General features: G+C 44.5%; 1 protein-coding gene across 10 annotated transcripts in view; it reads left to right on the top strand.

The window, feature by feature from the left end:
* Nucleotides 1-6,769: 6,769 nt before the first annotated feature.
* CDON (cell adhesion associated, oncogene regulated) overlaps nt 6,770-14,874 on the top strand; it is a 98,768-nt gene continuing 90,663 nt past the window's right edge. For 5 of the 10 annotated variants that reach the window (XR_009597826.1, XR_009597828.1, XR_009597827.1 and 2 more), the window contains exons 1-2: nt 7,240-7,496; nt 9,229-9,377. The gene's annotated coding sequence lies outside the window, so the exon portion shown is untranslated. Of the gene's footprint in view, nt 6,814-7,239; nt 7,497-9,115; nt 9,378-10,763; nt 10,901-14,874 lie in introns of those variants that run through there. The other 5 variants (XR_009597825.1, XM_060404003.1, XM_042238380.2 and 2 more) reach the window with 3 other exon arrangements.

The raw sequence follows: 14,874 nt of genomic DNA, 5'->3' as shown, positions 1-14,874 counted from the left end.
TGTCCCAAGTGGCCGGAGTCCCCAGCTCTCCTCCCCTGATGTCTTCTTCCTATCTGGGCCCCGGAGCCTGGTTTCTGTAGCCCTTACGGAAGTGGTAAGGCTGAGACGGTGATACAGAGTCAGAAACAAAGAGTTTCTTTCTTCTTTTTTTTTTTTTTCACAGAGAATTTTGAGGGGGCAGTGAAACTATTCTATGTGATATTATAGTGGTGGATATATGTCATTTTACATTTGTCCAAACTCATAAAGAGTTTCCATCCCTCCTGGAAAATGTGGTACCCAGAACTCCCAGGATGGGACAGACAGTATCGGGGAGCAGGCAGCTGGTAAATGACCTGGTCAACATGTGGTCAAGGGAGAGGGCAGGACGCGGAAGAGGGGACACGGGAAAGCATGGTGGCTAGTACAAGGCATGAGGAAGAGGGAGGCACAGGGACTCAGGGAGCTCTGTTAGGAGTGGCATGTTAGCACTGAGGCTCTCTGGATATACTTTGAACCAAGCTAGAGAAAATACTTGGTTAGGTAGAGCGCAAGCAAGACTAAGGATGAGGAGTCATGAGCTCGCTTGTCTTTTTATGTAGGTATGTGATAATCTGGTTAACAAGCACCATAGAAGTCTTGCCGTGTGCCAAGCTTATCTCATCCTCATAACAGGCTTCTAAATTTATTTCATTTACGGATAGCTATTCATATGAAGAGCAAGTATAATCCTTGTTACTAAAACGTGAACCATCAGGACACAGATCGTTAATTCACATGTGCTCACTCTTCCACTGCTCATGTAACATGGTAGTTGTTCACAATGAAAGCAGAGAGAGAATGAAAAAAAACATAAAGCAGAGAGAGAAAACTTTAGTCTGGGGGAGGAGAATTCGCAGTGATTTTTACCATGATGATTAAGGTAATAATAGTAGCTATTTTAAATTACTGATAATGTTTTTATTGTTTCAAAGCCCATTGCTTTGTATGCATTATTTCATTTAATCCTCACCACAGTCATAGGAAACAGGTACCGTTATTACCGTTTCGCAGATGAGAAAATTGCTGCGCAAAGCCTAAATCATTTGTCTGAGAGGCAAGTCAGTTTTTGTCACATTCTTTGCTGATGATTTAAGAAATGAAATCATCGATGAGGAACCGTGGCTGTCTAAAGCAAGCTGGTGCATATAAAGAGCAAACACGCTGCACCAGCTTTCATTACAGACCTGTCTTCCTCTTTCCTGTAAAATGATCTCCACATTCTTTGCTGGTGCAAAGGAGATGTGTAAAGTCATTTTCTCCCGACCTGGTGTGTGGGTAAATTAATCTGGCGTCACAAACCCAGTCACAGCGTTAGGTGATCTGTGTGTAATGGGTTTAGGCCGTGAGCCTCCGGAGCTTAGCCTGCTCAGCATTAAAAAGGCCATAGAAATCTCTCTCTCCGTGAAATCCTCTTGCACACATTCAGGAAATGTACAAGACAGTGAGGGTACAGTCAACCTATTGGAATTTCTTTTTGAAGAAAAAAAAAAAATCTCGCAGAGGAAAACTGTTGATGACCCCCCTCTGAGCCTTGGTAGGGAAGTTATCCTGCAGTCATTCGATGTGAAATTCCAAAGGCTTGGAGGAGGGTCAGCTCCCCTAATAACATGTCAATATTAAATTACATCATAAATAATCAGAACTTCCTGCATATTTAACGGGAACTTTGTTGTATAAATTTGGAAACCGTCCAAAGGGAGACAAGCGACTTTTGTTATTGTTTAGCCCTCTGGGCCCAACTTCTTGTGGGATTTGGTTGTTATTTTGAACTTTGGAACCTTTAGCAGAGAGAAAGGCCCTAAACCAATTGACTTTTAGATGGTCATTTTCCCTTCCCTCTTTCAGTTTTAAATCGGTTAATTTTTTTCTTATGTAAATAAGATCCAATAAAATCCAAAGCCATGACCAACATCAAAACATGTGAAATCACTGTTTGGTTTGAAAACCTTTAACAGACCGAGCCAGCTTGGTGATGCTCTGTCCACTCTGACACTCTTGCTTAAGAGGGACACTCTGACATTTGCCACATCTATCAGTCATTTCTTCTTTTTTAAAAAATACTCATGTATTTACTTATTTATTTGGCTGCACCAGATCTTGGTTGCGGCATACGGGATCTAGTTCCCTAACTGGGGATTGAATCCAGGCCCCCTGCATTGGGAGTACAGAGTCTTGGCCACTTGACCACCCGGGATGTCCCTTACTAGGTCATTTCCAGCCCAAGAATATTTGAGAGGCTCATAACATTCATTTTGGTTGGTACCAAATCCAACCAGTAAGGTCTGATTTTCTACCATAAGATACGATACAAATATAAGTTAATTACTCTTATGACCCAAAGAAGAAAGTCTCAAGTTCATGATACAATTAAATCCTTCCCCTGTGGCCCCGACTGCCCTCAATAACTCCACCTCCCACCGCTCCTAACTACTACTCTGCTCTCATCCCCTGGGCCACTCACTGTCCAGAGCCTTCCTTCCTCTTTCCATTCTGCCCTCACAGCTTTGTTCCCTGTGCCCCTCACTCATCGTAGGGAACCCTCCCCATTTCTCTGCTTCTCTCGGAGTCTTCCCCAGCCTCCAGGCTGAGGTCACGTTCTCCTTCCTTCTTAAAGCCTTTCTACCTCCCCTGCAATCGGGTGCTGTTTCTGTACTCACCATGTTCTGAGGTCCTAGCATGCAACTTGACGCGGGTGATCTCATTCAAGCCTGGAAAAGGGGGTATTGTTTTCATATCAAATTTGGGGGTTTTGTCTAATGATGAACACCTGAGTTGTTCTTAATCTGTCACGACCAAGGCCGCAGTGAATGACTTTCCCATCAGCCTTGCAGGTGTGTGTAGGAGAGTCTGTAGGATAGATTTAGAGGCTGGGACCGCTGGATCAAAGGGTGATAGCATGCTGAATTTTTATAAACATCTTCCGATTTTCTACCCTGGTGGTTGTGCCATTTTTAATTCTTACCATCAATATGTGAAAGTATACCGGGCTTCCCTGTCCATCACCAACTCCCAGAGCTCGCTGAAACTCATGTCCATCGAGGCAGTGGTGCCATCCAACCATCTCATCCTCTGGCGTCCTTTTCTCCTCCTGCCTTCAATCTTAAGTTACAATACAAATAACTATTTGGTTAATACCAAATGAGCAGGATGCCGCCAAGCACAAGTTTTCAGCCCAGCTTGAATATCATTAACTCGGTGGTCTTGCATTTTCTGTACCTCCATTTCCTTGTATATAAAACAGGCAAATTTGGAGACAAGTGACGGGGAACATGTTACCCCCCTGGCCACTGCTTTCTGATACATCACAAGAGACATAGCTGGTCCCTCACCATGTGCTCCAGCTTGGCAGTGAGAGTTGCCTCCAGTGGGGATAAACTGAAAAACCAACCCTTGGAACAGGACATGGATAGACAAGGAATCTACCTGTGGTGTTCCTGCCATACCCTTCTCATGGTCATAGGGAAGATAACATACCTGCACTTTTGGGTTTGGTCATTTCTTTCCAGCTCTCAGCCCAGATTTTGTGACTGATGATTTAAATTATTTTCTGACGAATATTGCACATTAATCTCTTTGTGCACATCCTGCAGCACAGCTCCAAATTTGGATCAGTCTAGTGCTGTCTTTCCCCTCATGCCTGAGCAGTTAAATTTTGATAAAGTCATGCAGATTCCATCACTACAAATTCACCATCTCCAATCTAAGCCAGACCCTCACTATCCCTCATCAATCCCATTAATGCTTTCAACTTTCAACTCTCATTTTTCTAATGACTATTCCAAACCCCCATCACCTTCCCCAAGCATCCTTTTCAAGTCTTACACCTTGAGCTCTCTAAGCAACCCACCCTCCAAATTCATCGGGATAATTGAAGGCTTTAGATATCAGAATTTTAGAGATCTATCCTTGGCCACATTTTTCTAAGATTCCATATTCTTCCTGAGGCTTCACCTCTACTTTCATAGTGTAAAAACTACTCTTTGTTGATAACTTTCAAATCTAGAACCTGCAGCTTGGACTCGTCTGTCTAATAGACACTTTTACTTGGAAGGTCCATGGACACCTCAAACTCAAAAGTATCCAAATCAAACACTATTGTTCCTCTAAAATCCATCTCTCGCGCAGGGCATGGCTCTCTTCCCGAGTACCGTGGGTGTAGAGAGAGGGTCACCAACTTCTCAAGCTAGAAGGCTGATATCATCCTCAAGTCCTCTCTCTTTTTTTACCTTCCACATGTCATCAGGTTCCAAATCCTGCCAAGATTTCCTCTTGTTTCTGGAATTTCCTTTCTCTTCACTTTTCTACAGTTGATCCAACTGGACAGCCTGGATTGCTTTGGAAGCTTCCAAATTGTCTGATCTCAGGCTTGGATCCCTTAAATCTGTCCTTATAGCTGCTGCTTGGTGATCTTTCTAAACATGAATCTGCCCATATCACACTCCCCACTGCACTGACTCCCACAGTCTACAGAATCGAGTCTCAGCTGCTTGGCATGACATGCACGGCCATCTGTGATCTGGCTTTAGCTTCCTCCTGCAATTCCTTTCCTTACCAGTCTCTACCTGACCCCTCACACTTCAATCACAAATGAGTATTTGCAGTTCCTTTGAGCGGCATCCTTTCTTGCCTTTATTCATAATATCCCCTCTGCTAGACCACCCTCCCAATTCCTTCACCTGCACCTGGCCAATCCTACTGTCCTTTAAGGCTTAGTTCATGGATCACTTCTTTTGAGAAGCCTTTCTTGACAAGCCACTCTCCACTCTCCCCAAACTCTAAACTGGGTTAGCTACACTGACCCTGTGCTCCCACACCTTGCTTGTTCATTGCACTGAAGATGTTTCAACATACTTATCCACTGATGGATCAGTATCACAATTAGATTGTGTACTCTTGCAAGCTTGTGTTGGGTCCTATTTCTCCATGTATCTCTTTGCCTAGGAGTGGCATAGAGTAGGCGCTCAATGATAATACTTGTAAAATATTACTTTACATTTGTAAGTGAACAAAGAAGTGAATAATTCATTAATGGGAAAGAAATTTGCCCCTGAAATGAATTCTCCACTTTACAGCTAAGGGAGCAAGGGAGTAATCAGCATCCAGAAACATCATGATTATTTCTCAGGCCTGATTAAGAGTAACAATACCATGCGTGTGCTGAGTCGCTTCAGTCATGTCTGACTCTTCACAACCCTATGGACTGTAGCCCACTGTCCATGAGATTCTCCAGGCAAGAATACTGGAGTGAGTTGCCATGTCTTCCTCTAGAGGATCTTCCCAACCCAAGAACTGAAGCTGTTGTGAACTGAGCCTGCCTCTCTTACATCTCCTGCATTGGCAGGCAGGTTCTTTACCACTAGTGCCACAAACAGGCATAGTAATATTCAAAGGTCACTATGAGTCTTGGGAAAGCCCAGAATCAATGAGGCTCCAGGAGAGAACCCTCAAGAACCTGTAGAGGAACTGCTACGGGATTCTTAGAGTGCTGCAAGAAACCTGCAGGATTTCCATCTCATTCATACAAAACTCTCAGTTCAAATAAACCTTCACTGTTTACAGGACATCTTATTTACCGATTAAAAAAATCATGTAATATACCTTAAGTTAATAACATACAGACTCGGTTTGAATAAGTAAAAAATGAAACAGTAGAGAACAAAGAAGTAGAGTTCTTTTTTCCCTCTCCTATACTTGACTTCCTGGTGCGATGCAGTCCATGGGGTCGCGAAGAGTTGGACATGACCGAGCGACTTCACTTTCACTTTTCGCTTTCATGCACTGGAGAAGGAAATGGCAATCCACTCCAGTGTTCTTGCCTGGAGAATCCCAGGGATGGCGGAGCCTGGTGGGCTGCCTTCTACGGGGTCGCACAGAGTCGGACACGACTGAAGCGACTTAGCAGCAGCAACAGCATACTGACTTTCTTAGGACCCGATGCTTTCATAAAACCCTGGATGCAGCGAAAGAAAAAAACTAAACTGTCTGAACACCACCACACTTTCATAGCCTTTGCTTGTGAAATTCAATTAAGAAGGCAGTGAAGTGAAAGTTGCTCAGTCACGTCTGACTCTTTGCGATCCCATGGAAAGTTAGGAATGTCATATTTCTCCTGATGTTCAGAACTGAGTGTTTTTGAACTTCAATTATCATTAGAGCCTTTTTTGTAGTTAAATAGTAAGTGACGATGATGGTAAAAAAATTAACTGCTATTATTATTATTACTATATAGAGGTTACAATCCTCGAATGCCCATGCTGTGGCAGGTGCTTTCCACTAAGTATCATACTTATGCTTCACAACAACCTTTTAAATACAGTAGAAATTATTTCCTCCTTTACTGTTTTAACAACTGAAGTTCAGCGAAATCAGATCACTTGGAGCACGTCCAAAGGACAAGTTGGGAAGACTCTGGGGCCAAAGGCCGAGGTGGTTGCACGAGGCGACGCTGAGCCTCTCCTAGTCTCTGGGAAGTTTTGTTACCTGCCTGCGTATATGTGAAGGCAAGAGCGGGAGAAGCGATGAATCCGAGGAAGATTCATCGCCTAAGAATCTAAATACTAAACGTGGGGCAAAGGCGAAGGAACCAAAAGCGGCGGGAAGCCGGAGCCATAAGGCAGACTCTAGGTACGAGCCAAGAGAAGGGATGGACCGGCTGGCTCCGCAGACAGCTTAGGTGGAGGGATGAGGGGCGGGGCCTGGGCGGGGAAACCGGGGACCGTGTAACCCAGTAGTGCTCGTGCTCGAGCCCAGTAGTGGACCGCCCCAAAGGCCGCCTCTCCCGGGGAAGTAAAGGTGAGGGGAAAGGGCGTGCAGGCATTATGGGAAATTCCGAGAACTGCTAAGGCAGCTCATCCTTCCCCATCCTAAACCAAAGCACAGACTGTGCACTCCTTTCCTGGGGGCGCTCCCTTGTGGCGCAAGCAAGAGGGGGACAGGGAGACGGGCCTGCCCGGAGCGCACTCCCCCTCCCCCCCGCTCGTTGGTACGGCCCGTCCCCCCGCCGCTGATCTGGCAGGCTGCGCGCGCACCCTCCGGCGGGGCGCGGGCCGGCGGGGAGCTGCGGCCTCCGCGGCCCGGTTCCCTCCTCCCGCTCCTCGCGTGCTGTTCGCTGGCGCTGCGCCCGCCGGGTGACGCGCCCGCGCGCCTTGGCGGGGAGGAGCGCGGCCGCGGGGGCGCGCCCCGGTGACTCCGCCCACCTACCCCCGCCTCCCCTCCCCTGAGTCCCGGGCGCCCGGCTCGCGCGGCTTGGTGCGAGGAGATCGGGACCCCGCGCCGCCCGCCCCCGCGCCCTCCGCCCCGGCGTGCGAGGCGCCGCGCCCTCCCGCTGCCCTGCCCGGTGCATGGAGGGGTCCGTTCGGATCGCAGCCGCCGCCGCCGCCGTAGCCGCCGCCAGCGCGCGGGGGATGACCTGGGGGTGGCTTTCGGAGCCGGCTGCCGCGCAGGAGGTCTGGGGGCTTAGCCAGCCTCGCTGAGAGGTGCGGGGGTGGGGTCGCACCTAAGGGTGGGCGGGAGGGCTGGCCTGGGGACACTGGGCTTGGGCGCCACGAGGCTTGGGAGCTGGAGGTCCGGGGGAGCGGGCTGCCCGGGAGGGCTGGGGTCCAGGCTGCGTGCGGCGTCTGGAAAGGGTAACTGAAGGATGCGCAGCGGGGAGCTCCTAGGTTCCCGGTCCTGGGGACTCTGAGCCACCTCGTGGAGGAGGCGGAGTGAGGTGTCAGTGACACGACGCAGTCTCTTTGACAATGATCCGCTGGGGCAGGTGAGATGAAGCATAGCGGGGTGCAAGGGGCGCCGGGCATGTTTTCCCAAGGGAGCCGGATCTCTCGCCTCTCTCAACCTCCATCCCCGCGGAGCGCCCGAGAGAGACAGTGATTTATGTGTAGGGAGAATCAAGAGAAATTTCCTGCACAATGTATCTTTCTCTGCCTTCACAGACCCAGTGACTTCCCAGCCCCAGGGAGCGTATTTTTTCCTTCTCCTCTGTAAAGCATTCTGTGGATTGCATTATCATTTGCTAAATACATTACAGCCCGCTATTTATTTCACTCTGCAGCTTCCAGACCTTTGTTGCATTCTCTCCACATCTAGGAATTTCAGTAATAAATCACCGAGGGGCTAGAGAGCCTCTCTCGCCCTTCCCTTCATTGTTCTCCCCAGCCCACCAAATCAGGTGGAAGGCTCTCCAAAAAGAGATTTCTCCAGAATGCCTGTTTTTCCCAGTTCAGACTCCAGAGGGTGGCAGGTGCCTGAAGGGCAGGCTGCCTTCCAAGTTGGCATCTAGAATTGAGGGAACCTCATTAACCTCTGTGTCCTTAAATCAGACACCTTGAGAAATAGAAGACTGGACTAAAAGGAAACATGAGATAGAGTCTCAGGCCAGTGGCCAGTAAAGGTGAACAAGGCCAATTCTCCTTCCTGGCCTCACTGATGCCCCGAGCCGCAGACTTTCCAGCTGACTCTTGGCATACATAGTGGACAGTGTCTGGTTGGAGAGGGTGGGAGGGGACTGGAGCATGAAATGGGTTTATTCTCAGTATAATTCTAAACAGTCTATTACATTTTATAGCTCATTTTTTTGGGGGTAGTCTATTTTAGCTGAGAATATGGGAGTAGTTCAACTTTTAGGACAAGATGAAAGCGACCTCTAGAAAATTTCTGGAAAATTTAAATGAGTGCTTAACTAGAAAGCATTCTTAGGAACCCAGAGAGGCACCAAATACTGTAGTCTCTGTTTTGCACGTGTGGAAATAAACTGCCTCATACTCTAAGTTATATGAGAAGGATGGAGAAAACCTGTTTCATTTCGTAAGGACGTGCCCTGGGTGTGTGTTTGGCAGCGTGTGGAGCAGAAACATTTATATTTCTGTAAAACGCACGCACGCATGCACGCACATACACACACACGTGTATATTGTTTAGCTTTCATGCAAAAACTCGGATATAGTATTTGGGAAATCTGTCTTTGTTTGAATAGTTTAGTCAACCAGGAAAATCAGTTACTGGAGGTACTGTGCTATTGTTTGTGTAGTAACTCACTTGGGACGCCTTGATTGATTGCCATGGTTCTCATCAGCCTCCTCTTCTGTGGAAAGTACTTAAACAGCTCTGACCCTCCAGCCAGGAAGCACAGAGAACCCTTAGGACTTGGAGCATACAGATCTACCTTGTGTAGGTCGGCTTCTAAATCAGTGTTACTTGTCTTCTTTGCAGGTGGCTTGACTGTGCATGGAAGGAATTAAGTTCATTTTAAGAAAGGACACCCCCCCCCCCACCGTCCCATCTGTAAGGTATATGTAAAGAGGAAGTCTTTATGTTGGAGTAAGAACTTCTGCCATAGGGCTGGGCTCCAAGAATTTCAGGTAAAACTTGTTGACTAGTTCTCATGCTTTCTTTTTCTTTCCCCACTTTTGCCCTTATGCTTTTGCGACTTTCTAGATGATTTCATTAATGGTTTTGTCAAAATGGAAGTTGAAGTATAATATTGCTTTCAGAAATGTTTCTTATGCAGACGTTTGGACTAAAAATCTGTTTGTAAGATATTTAGGTACTGTTTGTAAGTGGATCGGTACTGTTTTTAAGAAAAATACTAGAGAAATGATCTCAAGAATTAAGCCTTGTAGCAAAATCAGGCTGGAGATCAGAAATTTAAAACGATTAAGTGAAAAATTTGTTATTTTTTAATACATTGTTACATTAGCTATTGCCTTGTAGTTGGCATTTCTACTGTGTAAGAGTGTAGCTAAGGCAACACATCAGAAGAGAAGCCTTGACGTCTACAGATAGTCTTTCTATAGACATATGATCTTACTACTTAATAGAAACTAATTAGATTAGAAAGGAAATTTGGAGTCTGGTTGGTAAATAGATTGCTCTGAAGGACTTGATTTAATGTGGGTTTTGATGGGTGCTTTTTTTCAAGAAATTTTATTAACTTGAATTAGAGAATGTTTTATTGTTTGTATTTTAAATTTTACATTATACATAAACATTTCATTGATTTATAAGCACCCCATTTATAAATGTTGTATATATGGTACTGACTCATTTTTCAGGAGAACAGAAAGGAGAGCTTGACTCTCTTCAATTACAATGAAGAGATAGTATATGGGATATATTTAATTTTACTTTAAATATATTGGATTACAATTAAATGAAAAACTGGTTTGTTGGTTTTTTTTAATCCCTCAAGTTCTCCCTCATTGTCTGTGCTCTTTCCCCCCATTGTCAGGCTTAAAACATACAGTATCATTGTCATCTGTCCCCTGAATAATGGTCCTGAGGTGATATTATTAATGTGGCTTTTTAAAATCAAACTAATTATACTTGCCTAAAAGAGCCACATGTGTGTGATTCTAGCTGCCTGGTGCCTTTTGAGAGCCCTGGAGACAAGCTAGTGAATAGAGCTGAAAATTCATTCTGTATTTGATTAAATGGAACAGACTTGCTGCTCCTTACCCCAGCAGGGGCGATGAGATCTCTTGATCCCCGAAGCGGCTCCAAGACCCTGGGAATTCCATTAGCGAGCACCTGAGGAATTTCTGCCCTGCAGTGCCTTTTTTGTATGTGTGTATGTGTGTGTGTGGAGAGGGAGGGGAGCCGAGTGGTGATGGGGGAGGGGGGGGGGGGGTGGTAGTGGGCGTGGGGATGGAGAGAGGCTACGTTAGAAGACTCCATATGTTAGCGGATCTAACATCAAGGCAGGACTTAACAGCTTATCTTGTAAGAGAAGAGCCCAACCCATAGGCAGATTGCTGGCCAGGACTTTCTTAGCAGCACGACTGTGGTGATGCGTCTTTACCCTGAAGTGCACGCCACTGTAAGTACAGAAAGTCACTTTTCTGCTTTCCCTCTGAAGCACAAGCATATACACGTTGCAGACCTGGTAAGTTTTCTCTGAATGATCTTTTGATAACTATGTAAAATCATGGTACAGTTCGGTCTCGCCTGTAAGGGCCGCTTTATTGTTTTAGTAACTTTTTCAGCCAAGAGCAGACTCAGACTTTTCTGTGAAGCAGAGTGTTTTGCAGAGATGAAATGCTTGTTTGAATAGGCATATTTGAGTTTGCTGTCTTGTTTTTATATAACTTTTATTGTGTTTTTGTAACATTATCACAGAATTTACCTTCGTGCAGGGTATGTCTGTCTCTTCTGTTGTTTTTTGAAAAATTCTCTCTGATTGCTAGGATTTTTTAAGACATCGCTTTGCACACTTGCCAGCGGCCACAAATAAATGAAAATATATCTATCAGAAATGTTCTGTAAAATCTTTGGAGCAAAATTTTTGAGAAACATCAGCATGTCTCTCCATTCCACCCCCGCCCCAGCCCTCACCCCACCCTTCTTCCCCTGCCCCTGAATGATTTTTGAATACACACGCTCTTTCAGACTATGAGCCCAGTTTGTTTCTTGTGTGTTTTTCAAGGAAGAGCAGTTCTGAATCTTGGACGTTCTACTTAATTAATTTTCATCTTCCAAGAATAGTTAAAAATGAGTGTGAATTCCAGTGTTTGTAGCTTTCAACTAGAGCAGAGAGCAGTAGCCTATTTGATGGTTAATTTGATAGATTTTTGTTTCTGATTAAAATGTTGTGTGTCACAGATCTCTCCATCCGATTCCTGTGTAGTCCTCTGCTAGACCCTCCTAAATGTTTAACACTAAGTGTTTAAAAAATAAAGAAGTCTTTTAGAGAATATGTTTAACTTTTTTTCTACCTTCTTCCTGGGCTTGCATTCTACTAGTATGGCCAGATTGAAAAGGCTCTGGAATGAATGGGAGTAAACACTAAAGTTAGCATTGGGCCCCTCTCTGTGCACAGTTGTTCAGGAACTTTGCTGTGTGGTGTATTTTGATGGCCAGAGATAATAAAAACTATCCCAAAGCAGATTTTGTTTTGCTACCTGTCAGTTGGAATGTGAGTCAGGACTTCAGTTCTTGAGAACTAGTGCTGTGCTTTTAACCATAAAGTTAGGAAATTGTCAAGTTCCTTACTACTTGAGAGGGGGGAAAATACACAGGTTATGTTTCTGAACTGAGACATATTCTGCTTACATTTGGTTACAATATTTTTATATTGCTCTTGTGTAAACAGAATTAAGAAACTGACATACAGCTTGCTTTTCAGTCATTCTTAGATTAGCTCATCTCTTTTTATTTGTGTGAGCTGGGAAAGTGATTTTTATCGAAGCCTTGATTTCCTCATCCCTAAAATGGGGCTAATAACAGTAGTAACTGTTAGCGTTGTTTTTTGGATTACATGAGATACTGAAAGTAAAGCACTTGGCATATAGTAAGACCTCTATGAATGTTAGCTGCTATTTTAGGTAACTCCTCTTGTACGCATTAGTCTGTTACTTTGATCCAGAAGTGATTTCTTTTGAAGATTAAATAATGAGGAATTCTCTGACATTAGTAATAGTGGGGGCACATGGAACTGCTCTAGTTTAAGTATGCTACAGTTCTCTTCATTTTGCAATTGAGACGTAAAAGGCACTTGGAAACAATGTTGCATCCCCCCCACCCCCCGCCGTTGAGGTATAATAGAAAAATGTACACAAGTGTACAGTTAATATATACTGAGTGAACAGCCAGATGAAGTTTTATATATGCACATGTGTGGTAACCGTTACCCAGATCAAGATGTAGAACATTTCTTCATCTTGGAAGGCGCCCTGGTGCCCCTTCACGGACGTCTGCCGCCCCCAGCCGAGGACAGCTATTTTGACTAGTCTCAACCATACGTGAGTTTTGCCTGTTTCTGAACTTTATAAAAATAGACTCGCATGATAAATATTCTTTATATCGGGTTTCTTGCACTGTTCCTTATGTCTGAGAGCCATCTCTGTGACTATGTATGGTAGGAATTCATGCTTTTAAATTGTTTTAGCATCTTTTGCCTGTTTTGAACTTCATAGTAGTTCATTTTATTGGCACATTAGGTATGTGGTTATTGGGAAAACAAGAAAATAACAACATCTCTTCCTCAGTCATTAGAAAATGAGATCCTAGTCACTATCTTAGAAAGAACTTACATTTGTACATGAAATTGGGTTGAAGGTTCCATCACCTTCAGTGACAGTTCCATGAACCAAACCCTTTGATAACTGCCTTCATTTGTATATGTGTTTAGAAAAGGAGAGAGGGAGCCTCAAAATAAGGACCATCTAAGGTAGCTAATAATGTTCATGCTTAGGATTTAATGTCAAAGTCAATACTTGGCATGGTGCATTCAAGGAAAGCAATAGCTAGCTCAGCATTAGTGTTATATTCTCTTAGGAGAAAGCGAAACAACACAGTGGATTCTTGGGGGAAAAAAAAATCCACCCATAGTGAAAGAAAATGGAGCAAGGATATTATTATACCGCAGGAAATTTTTGAAGAATGGGACCCCACAGTTGATTCAGGAAGAATTTTAGTCACTAACGTTCTGAACAGTTGCTGTCAGTCTCTGCCTATATGTTTGGAATTTCTATTGGTATTGGTGGAATTCCCTATTACAAAATAAGTAAACTTGATTTCACCAAACCGTGAAATAAGAATACCAAATGATATGGATGAATCAGAAGTGTGTTTTTTGTTTTTAAATTTTGGAAGGGGCTGCAGCTGAGGTTAATAGTGTGTGTTTCTGTTCTTGGAAATGTTGATGAAGCATTTTCTGGGTGTTCTGCTGGGATACAAGCCACTTCTCTCTCTGGAGACATTGTCTTTTTCAACGTTTATAATTTTATTAAATCTTCTTTTTCATAGCTCCTTGACACCAGGTCCATCTTCACGTACAGCCGTGTACAGGATGGGTTCCTTTGGACTACAGGGGGCAAGTGGTCCCCTTTTCTCTTTTTTTTTTCGCCCTTCCCCTCCCCTCCCCTTTTCTCTTAAATCAGAACCCCAGCAGCCAAGATTTCACTGGGGGTGGGGAGAGTTGAAATAGTGATATATGATTCATCTTTTGTCCCAGAGGGGCACTTGAAAGATGCAGATTTTGTTTCAAAAGAACTATTGACAAATAAAGCCGCCTCAGGATAGAAAATGCTCTTTTAAAGGGCGTGAGCTCCTTGTTGCTAGACATGTAGTGGTGTTTGCAAAAGATGCTGCAGAAGAAATCTCTCCTGAGAGTTGGGACCTCATGACCCTGAAAGGCCTTTTCGGTATGAGCCCATGAGACAGGCTTTCCTGAGGGGGCTGTGCTACTTAACCACCACATTCATTAGTCCCCCCTTACCCCAGGGATCACTTGCTGCAGTTTCATTTCCCTGGGATCAATCACAGTGCAAAAATATGACATGGAAAGTTCCAGAAATAAATGATTCACAAGTTGCAAGTTGTATGCTGTTCTCAGAAGTGTAATGAAATCCTTTCCCCCAACCGCTGCCACCCAAGGTCCCCAGACCTGCAGTGCTATCCTGCCACTGACATCCAGCCATTCACTTCATCACGCCTGGGTGATCCAGGCTTATCAGGAGCTGGTGATCGTCCTTCTGACATATCGTCAGAAGGTCAGTACTAGCTAATTCTACATCACAGTGCCTGTTACTCGCCTCACTCCATCACATCCGGGTGGGCACTTGGTCACCTCCTACCGTCGTCATCATGAGAGCAATATTTACAACAGTGTGATATTTTGAGAGAGAGAGCCCACATTCATGTAACTTTTATTATAGCATATTGTTAAAATTGCTCCATTTTATTGTTAATCTCTTAACTGTGTCTAATGTATACATTCAGCTTTATCATAGATATGTATGTATAGGGAAAAACAGTATAAATAGGGTTCAGTACTATCCACAGCTTCAGACATTCACTAGGGGCCTTGGAATGTATCCCCTGTGGATAAGCAGGGGTGGGGGGAGGGCAACTGTACAT

The sequence above is a fragment of the Ovis aries genome, chromosome 21 (genome assembly GCF_016772045.2).
Source record: "Ovis aries strain OAR_USU_Benz2616 breed Rambouillet chromosome 21, ARS-UI_Ramb_v3.0, whole genome shotgun sequence".
In the NCBI taxonomy this organism is placed as follows: Eukaryota; Metazoa; Chordata; class Mammalia; order Artiodactyla; family Bovidae; genus Ovis; species Ovis aries.
Note: the sequence above shows the minus strand (reverse complement) of the source record. Positions and strands in the feature narration are given on the sequence as shown.